At 36.1% G+C, this 19202-nt stretch overlaps 1 protein-coding gene and 1 long non-coding RNA gene across 4 annotated transcripts in view; one reads left to right on the top strand and one right to left on the bottom strand.

Moving 5' to 3' along the window:
* Positions 1-13708, bottom strand: part of LOC121727236 (terminal nucleotidyltransferase 5C) — a 225194-nt gene extending 211486 nt beyond the window's left edge. For 2 of the 3 annotated variants that reach the window (XM_042114953.1, XM_042114955.1), the window contains exon 1: positions 13638-13708. The gene's annotated coding sequence lies outside the window, so the exon portion shown is untranslated. The other variant, XM_042114954.1, reaches the window with a different exon arrangement.
* LOC121727239 lies at positions 5229-17270 on the top strand. Its single transcript, XR_006035633.1, has 3 exons — positions 5229-5239; positions 12587-12588; positions 17186-17270. It is a non-coding gene; the product is annotated as an uncharacterized LOC121727239 (long non-coding RNA).
* Positions 17271-19202: the final 1932 nt, after the last annotated feature.

The raw sequence follows: 19202 nt of genomic DNA on the forward strand, positions 1-19202 counted from the left end.
CAAACCAACTAGCAACAGACTAGTTATAGCCACGATTAAACTACCATTGTCTTAACCAGACCAGTAGCTAAGACCCTTTCGAAAAAAAAAGATGCCACAGACAGACAGACGAACAGACACGTCAAACTTATAACAACACCTTTTTTTGTCGGGGGTTAAAAATAAACGTCACAAAGTCACAACTGCAAGTTAAAGCATAAAAAATGGCAAATTATAATCTCGGGCTACGTAGTTTCGTAGCACCGCTACGAGGCCGCTACGAATCCTGCTACGACTCGGGATGACAATTAGGGCTTTTCGCACTGTTCTTCGTTTTAGTTTGTTTCGTGTTTTGTTTGTTTTTATATTTAGTTTCAAAATGAATTGAATTAAAGTTTATAGCAAATATTTCGGTCCACAGCTTGGTATTTAATGAATCATAAATTAATTTTTAGTTTTCATTTTAGGTTGATATTTTTCTACTTTACATTTTTTTTACTTAACGCCATAATATGTTTATTTACGAAAAACCAAATAAATAAATGCTCAGAATCCCTTAGGATCGAACTACTAACATCAATGTCATACAATATTCAAATATCAATTCTTAGAAGCACTCCAACTATTAATATAATAAAAGAATCTAGATTAACTTTAGCCTATAAGTACTAACATTTTCCTTTGATAGGATTTTTAGGATAATAACTAATAATCCTACATGAATATTAAATAAGCCTCATGTCTCTAATCTCCAAAGATATACCTAACAATATATTAAATATGAATGTATTTAGGGTATGTTACGTTTTCATGCAAAAACTACTCAACTTGAATGATTTTACACTATTTTTGAGGAATAGAAGTAACCTATTAGATTAAACAATAAAATAAATACAAACATACCAAAATATGTACCTAAGCAATAACCGTCCTAATTTAAGCAGGCAAAGCCGCTGAATAAAGCCAGTTGAAATATAATTTGGATCCAATTCCATTTTTAAGGAGACCCATTTGGGTATTCCTCTGGGTATACGGTTATTTGGAACTAACGACGTATGAGTTATCAAGTATCAAATTTGTTTAAAAATTTTTTGGTGTTTATCATAGGCTGATGATTATTATTTACTGCAATTATAATTATACATCGTTTTGAGACGAAAATATTGCGGCGATGGTGGACGATTTCATTGAAGCCAGGTTAGCCAATTAATATTATAATGCCCAAGGGTGCAGTACACAAGTATTATCTTTCTTAATTCTCCTAACCTAGTGTTACTTTCATCAAACTTGAAAAATAACCTTTTTCCAACGCGGGATTTTAACCACTGCACTACAAGACGAATACTAGTGTTTATTTTTTATCCATTAGACCTACGTGAGTACATTTTAATTCAACCCTTTGTTATATGGCCCCCAGTGCCCACACGAACGCTTTTACAAAGATTAACAAATATTTCTAAATTACTATCATGCCTTACCACCGAAAATGTAAATATGGAGTATTTTTGGTGATTGCTGACGAAAAACACAAATAAGAATTACATTAAAGTGATTAATGTTACAAATATTATGCCACATGAACCGCACATTTTCGAGCGATAAAAAGGGCGTAATATTATGTGTTAACTCGTCAAAATCATTTTGCGGTTTTGCCTTATAATACTGACAATTGGCGGGTTCGGGTGATCGGGTGCAGATGGCGGACCTACGTATTTTGGTCGCATTATGTCAAACTCAGCCGACACTTCATGACTGAAATTGACATAATCCGAGTTTCTTTAGTCATAGCCATAAAGTTAATATACCTAGCGGAATAGAGAAACAAAGGCCTGAGCAAGAGAGATGTCACTATCAGTAATACTGCGTGTTAAAAAGAGACGTGTGATACAACACAGCAGCACTCTTTTTTGACGTCCAGTCGGCACGTGCCGCACGTTGACAATTTAAATCATGTTCAAGCATGCTTGTGTAAGTGTAGTGTACACATACTTTTACACACAGATGAAACCAATTTCGGTTTCGTTTGACAGCTCGAGATTGTAGCTCTATTCCGCTAGGTATTTTAACTTTATGGTCATAGCATAACCCGAGCAAATGGCATAGGTCCGTCAACTGCCTATGAATTAATTTCTTCGATGGTACATTCACATTCAAAGTTTTGCATTTTAATATAAAATTATAATTCAACAACTGGATCAGTTAAAGAAGTTTAAATACCTACCGATAAAATAAAACATTAATTAAGAGTTAGCAATAAGAAATGAGTGGAATTTATAATTGCTCCGCCTCCGTACCAAGAACATTCCGTCTTGTTATCTTGCGAACTGAAAAGGTCTACGTGTCTAGGCACCTTAAATTGTATTTTATTTATATAACTTAACAATAAAATGTAACTTTGCCTACAAAAAAACATAATATTTTGTCGGATTAGCTGCGAAAAACAATACAGATCTGTGTAAATTATAAGATTAGTATGGATTTTTGGAGGCAAAACTTGAAATTAAGAAACTTAAAGGTACAAAAACACAATTAAAAAGTTTGACTGCCGTACTGACAGAAATTAGTCAATTGTGTTACATTAACGTTTAACTCACATAGTTTGTACTATATTTTCATGTACGTCAGAAGCAGCTATATAGACCTCTATATAAGAGCTATATAAGAGCAGCTGTACAGAATATATAGAGATGTTATATGACAAAGAAACAGAATATGAAAAGGTAAGCAGCTATACTTCAATCAACCATCGGACGTCCAAACTTTAGTACTTTAAACTATGTGAACAGGTGAACAAAATACGTCGAACACCGCACAGTAATATGAGCCGAATTGGTCAAGTGGTATAGTTCGCACGGCGAGATATACCGCGGCATTGTCTATTGGCCAATACATAAGTTAGACCTCGTCCAGAAAGGGCGAATTTCTTAGGTTAGGTACGTTTAAAAGCTAACCGCATATACAAGGTGTTACAAATGTAAGTGATAATACTTTGGAGTGTGTATATGTCCCCTATTTTATAGAGTTTAATGTGAAAGTAGTAGCGCTTAAAGAGCAAAGTTTTTTTGTGTAGAAACAAAAGTAAAAAAGTGAGTCTATCAGCGCTGCTACTTTCTCAGTGAACTCTATACAGGGGACCCATCCACACCCTCAAGTATGATTTGTTACACCTTCTATTATATTATACGTATAAAGGGTTTCACCAAAGTGAAATTATGAAACATTCATCATGGCCTTAATTTGACGTTTATGGATGTAATATTTACGAACCCAAATATCGCGTCTAGAAACAACGCGCCTAACAAGTTTTTGCTGGTTGCTCATAGAGATAGTAGCTTTAGAGCTGTGGCCTGCGGCTCTAACGCCACTGGTCTGATTGTTTTTCTCAGTCTCGAGCTATGCGTGTCATGATATTGTCCGAATGAGCGCGAGCGCAGCTGACCGCTTACGTCACGGTGAAAGTAAACGTCAGGTACCTTAAGGTTTGTGAGCTCAGCACCATAACTACAAATAGTTCAACTAGACTCGTATACTGCAATGTCAGATGAAATGGTTTTGCACCATAACTACGAATAGTCCAGCTAGATGCGCGTGCCCTGCGATGCCAGATGAAATGTTTTTGTATAAGAAATTAAGATTTTGTGAATAAAGACTTGACTTGAGAATGAAAACTTCACAATTTATTATATAGAGTTCAAATTCTACTTCTACTTCTTATGAAGTACAAAACCGAATCTTTACTTGTTACGTAGTACTTATAGGTATATAACTTCTTAATAACGTTGTCACTATTGACTTATAAAAAAAAAACTACACGTGAGTTTCCCAACCTTTTTAAAGAAGTCAACTTGGATTATGCCCTGGTTAGGAATCTCTGCCCTGCAAGTTGCAGTAAGAGCCAAAATGGATTGCATTTATGAAATCAAAGAAGAAAGCTCAGCTGTGGCCGATATTACACCCATTCGTTAAAGATAAAATTAATAAATGCAAAGTAATAGAATTTTGAGTTACTGTGCAATAAATAATTGCTTGTCAGAAGATACATTGCTCATCCGCGTGCAATATTGCAGTTATAAATCGCAGATATTGCAAAAATAATGCAATATGAAATAACATAATCAGCTCACAACAATATGAGTTATGATGATTAATAATAATTAAATAAAAAATACTTTAAACACCTGTTGCGAAAAATTTTAAACTGCTGACCCGATTTTGACATGACATAAAATGTAGAGTAAGCTAAAAGGAATAGGCTCATTCCCTTTAGATTACCCACTAAAATAGAAGCGGATTGCCATAACACGCTAATTAAAGGAGTGTTCCGGATCTGTCTAACACAGGACAGCTTTCGAGGACATAGACTACATTATTTGTCGGTAAATATGGATTTGCCAGATTCAAAGTAAATATCAAAATGTTTAACTGAAATAGATATTGTAGAATATTGAATACGCTATTAACATCGCGTCTCGAGAAGAACCGGCGTAAAAAATCTTATCTTTTACCAAAAAGCTTTTCGACGCGTAAAGGAATACTCGTCTAACATACAGAGGACAAACAAATTAGATTTACAAGTAAATCAATACTTCCCAAAACGCCGAAATGTACTAAGTGGCGGTATTGGGAGAGAATTAGACTGTATAAGGCTTCGTAGATTTCGCGGCCCTTTAGGGTCAGTTCACATCGAATTTTTAATGACGTCGCAATAACACGTGAGACTGTCTATACCAGCGATGGCGAACCATTGGCACGCGTACCACCAGTGTCACGTGAAATACAATTTGGAGCACGCTACTGGTCACGAAACTAGTATTGAAATCATTTTAAGGCTGTAAATCCACCTTTTCATATTGCGCACCAAATAAGGCTTCGAAATACGTACCAAATCACAAAAAAATTGAATGGCACGTTTACGAATTTTTCAGAAAACTTTCTTAAGATAAATGGCACGGTGATACAAAAAAGTTCGCCATCCCTGGTCTATAAGAAAGAAAGTAAAAATCGTCTGCAATCGGTAATATTATTATAGACCAAATTGCCTTTTTAGTACCTTCACGCTTTAACAACTGAACAGATATTTTAATGAATTAGTATAAAGACACTTTGAATCCGAATCTAAAATCACGGCAAATAACAGTGTTTTCTAGTTTGTACGACATAAGTACACAAGATTGTTGTCATTACGGAACCCTAAAGCTCCATTTGTCTCAAGTTCCGAATCTCATCGCGGCTTCCGAGTTAATTAACAAAAGTGATACACGTGCTACGAATAAATGTCAACATCCCTATTACTGTTTTGACTGAAACATCAATAAAGGGGTACTAATAATGTGCCCTTATTTGGTGTGTACTGTGTGAACGGAAAATATACCCTTAAATAATATATGTAATGTGTTTTGTTTCAAGTAAACGATTTTTTTAAATACATATGTGGTTATGATAACATGTTGCCCACAAGTCTGTCGGTTCAAAATGCGTTTATTGCGTACGCGTAGTGTACACTTCCCAGCAATTTTATACAGGGTGTTACAAAACTAAGTGATAATACTTTAGGATATGTATGTGTCCCCTTATAGAGTTAGCTGTGAAAGTAGCAGCGCTGAAAGATTAACTTTTTTAATCTTTTGTATGGGAAAATTTATGACGCTCGCTCAGCGCGTTCAAGCAAATTCTACAGCTTTATAACAACAGATAATATTATGTAGCAAGTGTAAACCTATATAAGGCTACACCGCAGCTGTCCTAAATCATTATCAGATTGTCCAGATATGCATTATATTACAGTATCGAGGCGTGGGCGAATCTGATAGCCCAGCCTGGCCTACAACGCCTAAACAGGACACTCAAAACGTGTTGTTAGGTAAAATATGTTTTCATCTAAAATGGCAAAGATATTGCAGTTTCGCAAAAAAAAAACATGATTATGCTATTTCAATGTAACAATCTACTGACGACGCGCGTTTCTGATGCGCTCGTCTTCTGCGCGTTTTCATCGCGTTTTGGCAGATATAAAGTTTAAAACGTCCTTCCGTTTGCTGAGCGTTCAACTTTCGTTTGTGTCGATACAAACGAGCGTAAAAAAACGTCGTGTGGAAGGGCCTTTAAACAACGAAATACTATCAAAGATGAAAGATCAAAGAACTTGATTCTGATGAAGGCGGAACTAGGTATTTGGTTGACATAAACCGACATGAGGTAGGTCCGTCAACTGCATACGAATTTTCTTCTATGATACTTATATCAAGCAAACGTCTAAAGGTTTTGAAGGTCGACCAATCAGATGTGATCATTTGATCTTAGTTTCACAATTTGTGGGAATACGATATTCTACAGTTTATTATAATATAGAGACTCTATATTATAATAAACTGTACTATTATAATATAGGTTTGGTTCAGATACAGTCCGAGACTGTATCTGAACTAAGCCGAAGCCATATGTTGGATTATAAGATCAGAACCAGGGTAAGTACTAATTTAAAGATAATTTAAATTTTACTTTTTCAGACCTTGCGTCACAGTTTCAATTATCTTTAAATATTAATTAATCGACAATTTCTTTTGCGTCTCTGTTCTTACATTTTTCCGTTAAAGCTATTTTCAATTAAGTGTTATAAAGCAATTTAAATAGAAAATGTTGAGTTTTGCTGACTATTTTATAAAATACACATTATATTAATATAGCTCTATCATAGTTTAACTCCGTAACTAGATATAATACATAATATTACTATAATAAACATAATATAATATTACTAAATAATTATATGCCACAACAGAATAATAATTAATTATTTAGAATCGGATTCCTATACACCACTAAAACGGTTTTGTTTACAGTTCTGCCGGAACATAAGATTTTTACACAGATATAATATAGTAGTAGAGATAGTAGATAGTAGAGAATAAAATGACTAACGGCCGTTCCCAATATTTGATCTATCTCTGGTTTTGCCCTACTAGAGATAGGAATAGCTTCGATATCTTCGATAGCAAAGTTAGGGAAGTGACATAGTAGCGAGTCAAATCTTATTTTTTGGATTTTTTAAATCAAAACAAGTAAAATGAACTGCATTTACTAATACAGATTAGTACTATATGTATATATAACAATAATAGCAACAATAATTAATGGTTATACAACAATAATCTGTCTGTCTCGCTTTCACGCCAAAACTACCGAACCGATTGTAATGAAATTTTGTATACAGAGAGTCTAAAGCCTGAGAAAGGACATAGGCTACTTTTTTACTAGAAAAGAGCGTTGTAAGAGGGTGAAAATGCGTATTTTGTTCAAATTAAGTTAGTTCCAAAAATGCATAATAGATGGCGCCGTGCGTCTCTTACATCGCGCTAACGCTTGCCCAAAAGTCTTTCTATAAGAGGTATTTTTTTCGATTGTTATCGATTGTTATCTGGATGCACGGGAGTGCCCCCGCCAAGATGAGCCAAACGAAGCGCGCAAGGGCACTACCTACCTTTTTTTCATTTAACGTTATTTAATAAATCAGTACTTTAACTATGCAGTGACGTAAACTTAAAAGTTAAACCTATCATTGATAAATAGTTTATGGGTAAAGTTGTGTAATTGGGGGGCTAAATAAGCTTATAAATTTGGCATAAAATATAAAGTTTACTAAAAAAAATATTTAAATATTATGTGCAGCTGTTTTGATTTAAGGGGTACCAGGGTTTTTTTTTTTTATAAAAGCTTTTGACACCAATTTTGTTAAAATCGCGCGCTATAAACTGAAGTCCACGCGGACGAAGTCGCGGGCAACAGCTAGTTTCCTATAACACGCTACATAGACATATAAAAACTGGCTTCACCTTGAGATTCCAATATCGGCTCCTACGCTCGCCGTTACTTTGGACCCCGTATTAGTACTGTACTTATTTGGTCATAATACAATGAAAGTGAGACCACAGTGACAAATTAAAGTGTGTACTAAATATACTATTTATATCATAATAATTATGCGACAGTGCGTCTGTCTGTTCAGAGTGAGAGTGAAGCCAAACGAGCGTAGTTTGTGAGTTGTGAGTCGCAGAATTTCGGTCGCGTAAATATCGTTTCATACAAATCTTGACTCACAAAATTACGTTCGTGTGAATCAAACAGGACTAATGTACGAAACTGAATGCAGCAGAATTTCTGCCAGCCGAAATTCTGCGACTCACAACTCACAAATTACGCTCGTTTGGCTTCGCCCTTATAGTGATTTTAATAAAATTTGGCTTGGAAGTTACGTGATTTAGAGTCCCGAGAAATTTTGCATATTTCCCGGGACTTTGTTTATTATTCTTTATTACGGAAAAGTGATTAACGAACTTCTAAATTTTTCATTTCATCATTTCCGAAAGAAATGACTAACAACATCTAATTACAAAGTAGAAACAATACAAGAAAAGTTTTAGTTGCAGGTACCTAAAAGGGATGGCATTATGCAATATTACGTCAGCCTCCTTTCGTCGACAGGAAATTACATTGTCTTTTGACGTATGCCATGGCGATTGACGATTAAAAATACCTCACCGCCGTTACAGAAAAATAATAACTTACGAATGTGCCCGTATTACCTAATTTTAATGTTCCTTATATATAATAGAACCAAAAAGGGATATTGCACCGTATAAAACTTTTGAAATTTGATTTCATTAAAAGATACACAATTATTATAATATCAATTAATTTCGATTCGATTCATACGACGAATAAAGAATAACATGACTAAAACCGTAATATTCGCACATAAAAACGCTATAGAATATCAATTATCCGTCTAAAAATGATCAATCCAATTTCGAAGCCGTATATGGCGTGGCAGATAATTTATGAATTCCATCGGAACTTCTCTGGCATACATATGCATGCAGATACCGCTTACGAGAGCGGAACCGAGCGCCTTACCTCACATCGCCTCGCTGGGATGAAAATGAACGTTTTGAAAGTATCGTCTTCGTACGCGCAATCAAGTGTTTCGAAATTAAATGTCTTATTTTCAATATATCGACATCGTTGATCGTAATGTAGCAATCGTTATAGGTGGAATGTGGTCATGTATTTTTATGCAAACTAGAATGGCGTGACATGGAAAAGAGATAGAAATTTACAAAAAAATTGGCGATAGAAATCTCTGAAAATCCAAAATTTAAAGGTAGATTTAAAGGTCTCTTTTGACATAAAATGGAAATAAAATTTTATAAATTAGATGTTATAAGCCACAGATATGCACAACCGGACAATGTGTATCGAAATGCAATTTGTCAAATTGACACCATTTAACCTTCAATACAAAAGAGAAGCAATCGATCAAAAAATAATTCTGACAGTAAGAAATGCCAAAAGAAAAACGCCAGAAATGGCGAACAAAAAAGTTCAATCAATTACCTACGAAAGGAGCATTATAAGTTAAAATAACAATACCCATAAGCCTCTTACACAGAAATATGTCAGTCCCGGCGGTCACAACAATGCCAGGGCAGAAAAATATAAGAATACAAAAGAAATAGGAGTGGCACTGATACAATTTACTAAAATTGTGAAAGATGTGATTGATACTTTCAGCAGTTTTAGATATTTTAATGGCCGGTTTTAAGGAGTTTTGGCTGTAGTTTATCTAATCAACGACGTTGTTGATAGATTAAAGATATTTAAGATATATATCTTCTTAATATTGTAAATAATTGCCGGGTGTTTTGGCTGTAGCTTATCTCTTTAACAGCGTTGCTCATTGGTTAATGTGTTGGTTAACCAATTAAAAGTGAATACATACATTCCTATAACAAAACTTTCGAAACTGGCAATTTGTGAAACGTATTTGGCTTCTTCAACTTTACAACTTCAGAATATAAACATTTCGAAAGTAAATAAATAAATAAATAAATAATAAATTTAAAAATAATAAGGCAGGGCAGCTTGTGGCGAGCTGTTGGGGAGTAGCGACCCCACGAACCCGAGTGCTCCCTGGGAAGCCCCTGTTCTCCATCTCCGGCTTGCTTTCACCGGCCGGCCGGAGTGAATACTGACGGAGAATCAGGCCCTGCCTCTGCCTTGCCTTAACCGGCCGGTCAGAGTGGAGTCGCAAGAGCTTCGGCTCGGAGGGAGGATGTGAGGCGTAAGTGGCGAGTGGGCGACGTGATGGGACCCTCTGAGGGTGCAAATGATCGGCGTTTAAAGTCCAGCGACACCTCTCCTGCCTCAAGCCGCTCTGTCAATGTTGCCGCCTCGGTGCACCGTGCGTGCGACCATTTTGAGGGGCCCATTCAAAGAGTTGGCGAGTCACCGTCTGCCAATTTTATGATACATGTTGCCACGTTGTATCGGCAGACGCCATAGTCCTTCCATAGTCCTAGTTACCCAGTCCACTAGCACCTCACCCCCATAGCCCGGTATCATTTCTAATATCCATTCCCTGTAATAGTCCTACACTGGCCGCTGGCTCTCCTTGGTTGTACTCCCATAGTGCGGACAGGGAGAATCACCGGCCAGTGTCACATAACATTTAGATTAAACTGTGTAACGGGCCTCTACGTGTTGGCTTCGGCCCCACGCATGCCTTCCAAAGGTCCGGGATTTAATTGCCCGTGAGCAAGGAATACCTTACACAATAATAATAATAATAATTCAAATAACAGACGGCAATATATTATACAATTAAATAATTTAGCCATAAAAAAGCGATGAACGCATTATTCACAAAAAGCGAACAATTTAAAAACGATCAAATATGGCGATGAACATTTCGCAGTATCGCGTCGCGTCGCCTGCATTCACAATAAATCAACGTTAGCTAACATAACATCATCCAAACCTGTCTTACCGGACTTACCGATGAATCCATGTACTAATATTTCTAATATTATAAATGCGAAAGTTGTCTGTATGTCTGTTACCTCTTAAAGCCCAAACCGCTGAACCGATTTCGCTGAAAGGTACGGGGATACTTTAAGTCCCGGGAAAGGACATAGGATCCTAGAAAAATGTACGGTTCACACGCGATAAACGAATTTTGGCGCAACGGAATTGCGGGTATCGTGTGTGAACCGTACATTTTCTGAGATAAAAAATATTCTATGTCCTCTACCGGGGCTCAAAGTAGATACTTTCACCGTACCTATCAGCAAAATCGGTTCAGCGGTTTGGGCGTGGAGAGGTAACAGACATATAGACACTTTCGCATTTATAATATTAGTAAGTAATAACTAATAGATGCGAAAGTGTGTCTGTCTGTTTGTTACCTCTTCACTGGGCGTGTAACCGCTGAACCGATTTTGCTAAAATTTGCTATGGAGATACTTTGAGTGCCGGGATAAACAAATTTTGGCGCTAAGGAGTTGCGTGTGTCATAATTAACAATAAATTAACGTTAGCTAACATCGCATAACATCATCCAAACCTTACCGATAAACATTTTATACGATAACTAATTAATTTTGATTTTGTTTGTGAAAATAATTCGTGTTAATATAGGTCAAGTTTAATAACTGTTCAAAAACAAGGAAAATATCTAGGAAAAACTACACGCAGGATATTCTCTCAACACGCATGCTACCTATTAATTTCTTTTGTTGAATACCTGACAGAAGCTTAAAATGCTGAATGAATTTTGATGAAATTTGGCATTGCAGAGGTGCTTTAATATATTACTATCGATGACATGGTTAATTTTTCATCCCGAAAAAATGTACCGATCCCGCGCAACAAATAAATTTTGGAGCTACGAAGTTGTTCCAAATAGCCATGTACTTTTAGAAAAGTACATCTATTTTAATAAAACTTGGTAGGATACATATAACAGTCTACAGGGAATGAGCCGTGTAGCAGAATTTTAGTCTGGAATCGCGAACGTTGTTTAATTTAAATTGTTAAAATATTTTAACAACAGGAAAATAGTTATAACATCATAATAACTCTTATCAAACGTTATTAGTTAGTGAAATAATTAAAATGTTAACGAAGGCTGCCAATTTTGTGGCCGTAGCTGAAAATATTATGTCAATAGTGCAAACTTATTTATATTTTAGCAGTAGAGATAAGGAGAGTAACACTCAAAATATTTTTTTAAGGATTTCTTAAGGACATGACCTAGATAGAAGTAAGAGTCAGTTTTTTTTTCAGAAACTCGCTAATAGATACTAAATTTAAAGGTTGTTTTAGATTTTAAAAGCTTTTCTAGGTGTTAGATTAAAATTATAGGATTGGAGTAGAGATCAACACATCAGCTATAAAAATTCAAATAGAATTTTCGGTGCCATGTTTGCAGTTTAAAGTACACTTTTGTTTATTTAGTGGAACTTATACTTTTATTTTACAGGTAACTATGAAGTCTGAATAGAGTAAAAAATAGATGACTTGCAATTACTATCCTGGACAATAAATTCTAGCCTTCTCGAATTGAGGAAAATCCTGTTCTTATTCACAGACGTATATTACGTAGTCAAGAAAATTTTGCTTTGTTTTTAAAATAGTAAAAAAATCTACTAAGCAATTATGTGGTGGAATGAAAGATTCAAATATCAATAGATTCAAATATCTTCATTTTGAAAAAAAAATATTTCTATTTCTAATGCTAAAATTATATTTACAGAGAAGTTTAATAACCAAGTCGTGAACGAATTAAAAAACCGTAAAATCAATTTTAAAAGAAAACGATATTAATATGCATTCGCTTCTCTACATTTTATTTAAATCTTGAAGCTAAAATAGAAAATGAATAGAAAGGTATATAGTATTAACTGCAGCTTCTATTTTTATCCTGAATCAAGTTTATATAAATAACGCTGATTTCAATGTGAAAACACAAGAATATGCAATGCTAGAGTTCCCAATAACTTGCAAAATATTTTAGAATCATTCCCGAACTACGAATAATTTTATTGCAATTTTTATTTTGTACATATTTAATTATTTTATAAATGGAAAATGTAAATATGGGAAACACGAAATGGAAAGGACCGGCGGGCGCACGTAAATTAAAAACTCTACATCGTAATCCCCTGAATTTCGGGTCTAGACACTAAATTCTAACATAATGGGACATTAACAACGTAATTTTAATGATAGCAACCTTCATCGTAGCAAAGAAAATTCTCGTGAACTACGTAGTAGGTAATTGAGTTAGCCGCGATTAATTCGCCACAAGTAAACCGCCCGCGCCGGAGAGAGACATTTTCAAGGAATCGCGGACGCGCTACCCGATGCCTCGCATCTTATTTCTATATTTTCTACGAACATATTGTTAGCATACAAAAGATAATGGATCAAAGCTGCTAGCTTCAACTTCAATAAAAGGCGAGAAAATTCCTCCAGATGGGAGCGCTCCGAGATTCCACGAACGTTCTAAGGCTCTCGTTAACTCGACTACGATTAAATTTATAACCTCCGTTAGTATGCAGTTACATTACGAACGACACGTAATATATTATAAGATTAATGGTTTACGATGGACGAAGGATCGCGAGCTATACCTACTTTATCTCCTGCAGAATTTCGCAAGTTCATTGAGGGTATGGGGATGAATGGGAGTCGGGAGAGGAGCAACAAGTGAGGCCGGGCTACGTACGAGCGACGGGCGAGCTGCGACGGGAGAACTGGGCCGGACCGAGCCGCGGCCGTGACCGAATTACAATCACTTTTCAATTAATAAAAAACGGCACCTGCAATGCAACTGTCACTCGATACCGATCTCGTCAGCACGCGGGAGATGACGTGCGGTCGGCGCGGCGGTCGGCGCTGCACTGCCGCCGTCTGCCGCGCCGCCCCGCAGCCGCGCGTTAGTTACAGTTTCGTAACCGTATCACTGGATCTCCGCGATTCGGGTGCGGTGCCGAATCCGCGAGCGTTGCGACATGCGTGCACCGAGGATCGTGCAGGCTTCGTGCTGGGGCCTGATTCTCGCGCCTCGAACGTCACTTCATTTTAAGGCCGTATATTGCCCTATTTAGGCTTTCAATTTCCCCTCAATAACAATCGTGGCTACGCACGCAGTGCGTTGAGGTAGTCTTTAATTATGAGTTTGATATGAATGATATGTTAGGGCTAGGCCACAGACCACACCATAAAGTTATATACTTAGCGTAATAGAGAAACAAAGGCCTGACTCCTGAGCAAGCGAGATGTCACTACCAGTAACACTGCGTGGTAAAAAGAGAGTGTGATACATGACAGCAGAACTCTTTTTTTGACGACCAGTCGGCACTTATCGGCACGGTGACAATAAATTAATCTCATAGAAAGATGATTGTGTAAGTGTACTCGTATACGTACACATAATATTTTTACACACATAATATGTAAACCAATTTCGGTGTCGTTTGACAGCTGGAGATGGTTGCTCTATTCCGCTAGGTATATTAACTTTATGGGCCCAGGGCCACACATAAACGGCCTCTCAAGTAATCGTTTCACGGCATAGTTGACTGTTGAGTGCCGACTGCCAGTTTCGTTTATATTTAGTTTAGTTTAATACATTCGCACTTCGTTGACGCAATACATAAATTTGGTTCCATAATAAGATGAACAGCATCGCAATAATGATATTGTGCATACTCAGTAGCGTTAAATGTGGTTTATATGCGCCTTTCAGAATTCAGGTTGTCTCAAGCGTAAAAGACGATACGTGCGCGCGACTTTGTTGACATTCGAGTCACAAGAATAAGCCCCCAGGATTCGTGCAAACCTCGAGTCGTGCAGGACTCGTGCAGGTCTCACAAACGCGTCAACGTCGCCGCAGATTGATGGCTCATACCTCATTTATATCGCCGTTGATTGGGCCCTAATGAAGCTATTTGGACTTTGGACACGACAACCTTTTTACGGTTTCATAGCTAAAAGGGGAAAAACGAAACCCTCTTACTAAGACTTCCACGTATGTCCATCTGTCGATCGGCCTGTCTCCAGTCTTAAGAACGGTAATAGCTAGAGAGTTGTCAGAGATTTAAATGGATTTCTGTTGCCTCTACAACAAACACTAAAAATAAAATAAAAGTATTTTAACCATTTTTTACTCCATATTAATGACGGCAACAGGTAGGCACTTGAAATATTCATAACATTCTTAATTATATTTGTACTTTAATAAATCATAATAAAATGTAAAATTTAAGGGTCTCATACAAAAAACACATACTTATTTTGGCCTATTTTTGCTCTACGACAGTACGGGACCATTCGCGCGTGAGTCCGACTTACACTTGGCCGACTTTTAAGATTTATCTCAATCAAAATAGATAACCTGAATCAATCTCTACAGGGGATCAAGCCGTTTTTTTTTTTTTGCGTGCGTTTTCATTTCCAATTTATGGGCGTTTTATTCAGCGTCGATAGTTAAGACCAGAATCGTTAAATAAGACATTATTGAATGTAAATAGAAGGTAAGTTTCGCTGTGCAACTGATAGAACAATTAGTACGCCCCTAGAACATTCTTTTATTACTATCACGCAAATTTTTTGTGAGTAGCTTCATTTTGAAAAGACGAACAATATTTTTTTCTCCGAAAAATCTTGAAAGTGGTAGCTGAAATAGAAAGGATTTAATACTTTGACTTGATGGTCCTAAAATATGGATTGTTCTATTTGTTCTCTAAGAACAAACCACACTGGCTCTACGGAGCAACTTTAAAGTACAAACCTAATCAGGCAAGTTTAATCCCGTAACTCAACTTGATGGCGCTGTTATAGCTTCGCTCTACATCGCCCCTACGATATTTTGCGGCGTTTATTACCGTACCACGTGTTCTATCGTAACGAGATTTCACCACGTAATAGTACGAGGTACCACGTAGTATCACTGAGTTCTACCACGCATGTTCGCTATACAGAACTTATACACGCAGAAAAGTCTACCAATTGGGTGTTTTAACACTGCGACGATAACGACACGACACGATAGACGATACCACAGAATAGATAAGGGCCACCGCACATATACAATTTCAAGTTGTGCAAGAGAAAGCGAGATGTCACTATCAGTAACACTGCGTGGTAAAAAGAGACGTGTGATACATGATAGCAGAACTCTTTTTCTGACGTCCAGTCGGCACGTATCGGCACGTTGACAATTTAATCTTTTAGAATTTATGTTCAATCATGCTTGAGTAAGTGTATACGTACACATATTTTTACACACAGGGCCCATAGACGGCCCCGAATTACATAATAAAAAAAATATTAGTATGGAAGTATGGATAATGGATATGGATTATTATCACCTTTTTATCTGGATTTTTTCATTAAAACTTATCTGGATAATATCGAAGTTAAAATGCAAGGTATGATCAATGATGTTTTCCTAATTCTAATATGTCACTTAGTATTGAATTATTTTTTTAAATTATTTATTCAGAGTAAATTAACATTTTACAATATACATTAAAATTTGCCAAACTGCGCAGCAGTTTGTTGGCGACAAATTACAAATTCGCTGAACATAAAAAACGCAACATAAAAATTTAAAAAAGTAAAACATAAAATAAAAAATAAAAAACTTAAACTTCACAACTTTTCTATTTGATTCTATGAAACATAATTCCAACTTCTAATTTCAAATCATCTTAGACAATTCCATAACACAGTAATATTATGTAACAAAGAAGTTACCTAGCTTTTTTAAATTTTATAAGTAATAAACCTTAAATTATTATAACATTGAGAATATTATCTATAAGTATCATTTTTTAATTATTATATCAACTGCCAATACAATGTCCATTATTATTTTTAAAAAAATATTTTTTAAGTACCTTTTTAAATTTAACTTGCTTGTTTTATTGTCATCATCTCTATATATATATAAAGTCTATTTTGTTAAATAAAGTAGGAGTCAGGTATTTTCTGGTTCTTTTACCATAGTAATTTCTTACCGATGGTATTACATATTTGCCCTGAGTCACATATCTAGTCTTATATTTATGATAATCAATTTTTTCTTTATATTTATTTATATTATATTGCTCTAAAATATCTATCTATAATCTGTCACTTAGTATTGTGACACTACGCAATTTAGTTTGTACGATGGTCGGCCAACTTGAAATTGTATATGTGCGGTGGCCCTTATCTATTCTGCGGTATCGTCTATCGTGTCGTGCCGTTATCGTCGCAGTGTGAAAACGCCCATTGCCATAATATTATGGTATCTAATATCTATACTAGGTGGGACGACGATCTCCGTTTAGTTGCGGGCCCATGTTGGTAGGAGTAGGAGATCATCTTGGAGTTCATTGCGAGAGGCCTATGTCCAGCTGCAGTGGACGAATATAGTCTGATATGATTATGAGGATGACGATCTATACTATACCAAGTTGTAAGTACAAGTAACTCTTTACTTCTTTACCTAGAGACCCTAGAGACACTACTCTACAGTCTGCTCTATAGTTAATACTCCAGCCATTCCCAAAGTGTGCTACGTGGAGCACTGGGGTTCCGCAATCCGTGAGAATGCTAGAGGTCTTAAAAACCTTTTGACTGAAGACTAACTTTGAAGACTTCAAAGTCAGTCTTCAGTCAAAATCACAAAATTTGTTCAAAATAAAAAATAAGAAATAAAAAGATACTTTCACTAAAAGTTCATTTCACGAAAATTTTCAGATTCCTACGCGACAAACGAATTTCGGCACAACACAGTCACAACACAGTTACGGGTTATCTATAGTTATCTATAATATAAAATTAGTCGCTAAATGTGTTGCTAAGCACAAAACTCGAGAACGGCTGAACGGATTGGGCTAATTTTAGTCTTAAAATATTCGCAGAAGTCCAGGGAAGGTTTTTAAGTAGCACGAAGTTCACCGGGACAGCTAGTAATCTATAAAACTTTTTACGCTTATGCAGATTCACGATCGAAGATATTGCTCAAGGCGAGCAATATGTACGGTTCAGAGAATACTTTTCAATATTAAGAGGATTCCACACCGCCATTTTTTCCATACAAACGTTGTCCCCTGTTTCCTCCCTGGATAATGCTAGTAGAGTTATAATTTTTTTCCTGAATATCTACGGCCACTAATACAATGTCCCTATGTTTTCTTTTTTTTCATAATTTAATTATTAAATAAGATATGAACGTTCAAAAACCTAAAAAAATGGCCAGATTTTCCGCTGTGTTCAAACGTCCAGAAAACAGATTTGGCTAGATTATACAAAAAAAAGCAAAACATAGGAACACAGCTCAAGCCTTTTTTTAATCTTTAATGAAAAAAGTACTTAAATCGGTTAAGTTTTGGAGAAGGAATCAGGGGACAACGAATCGTTGATTTTCTGGATTTTCTGCAGTTGTCTCTATCGCGTTCTGCGGTATAGGCTTGAGGTAAGAGAGACAGCTATAGATATTACACGTACTTTTTTTTCATTTCTCTAGCCCCTGTTGTATCCTCTTAAAGATATTATGTTGCATCGTTTATGAGAAATGCGATATAAATATAGTCGGTGATGTAGACTCGACTTCATTGAATGAGATCGTCTGAGACACGCTTATAAAGGCTTATATATTTACCCAACTGCATTGAGAGTTATGTTCTTCTAGATCTAGAGCATGTAGGTATGTTGCTTTAGAATATTTTAGGTAGAGACTTGACTGGTCGGATTTGAGATTTGATTATATATTAGACTAGCTGTCCCGGTGAACTTCGTGTCACTTTAAAACCTTCTCTGCCTGCCTAGCATACGCCAACGAGATATCTCACTCTTGAGATAATTAAAAACTACTCGTCTCATAATGTCAAAATCTCGACATTATCTCGACAAAACTCTATAAAATGTGTTATTTCGATGATAGATCTACACGAGAAAAAATGTTTGTCATGCTAGGCAATAGAGATGAAGAGACAAACCATCAAACATCGAGAAGACATGTACAGTGAGATATCTCGTTGGCGTGTGCTAGGCAGGCTGGACTTCTACGAATATTTTAAGACTAAAATCAGCCCAACCCGTTCAGCCGTTTTCGAGTTTTAGCGCGACTAACACATTTGGAAATCCATTTTTATAAGATTCGTCTTGGATGTAAGTGTGACCCTGGAATTTTGGTACATCGCGGTTTTTTTTATATATACTTAATATAGAACACATAGAACCAAATCTAAGCTATAGTTCTATAAAAAACTTTACTTAAGATTGGGTAAAGTTTATGTCTTATAAAAGAACCAAATCTTATATTATTAGTTTATTAGCCATAGCGTTATTTAAACGCTATGGCTAATGTATGATTTGGTTCTAATCTAATA

Source organism: Aricia agestis, chromosome 5 (genome assembly GCF_905147365.1).
Source record: "Aricia agestis chromosome 5, ilAriAges1.1, whole genome shotgun sequence".
Classification (NCBI taxonomy): Eukaryota; Metazoa; Arthropoda; class Insecta; order Lepidoptera; family Lycaenidae; genus Aricia; species Aricia agestis.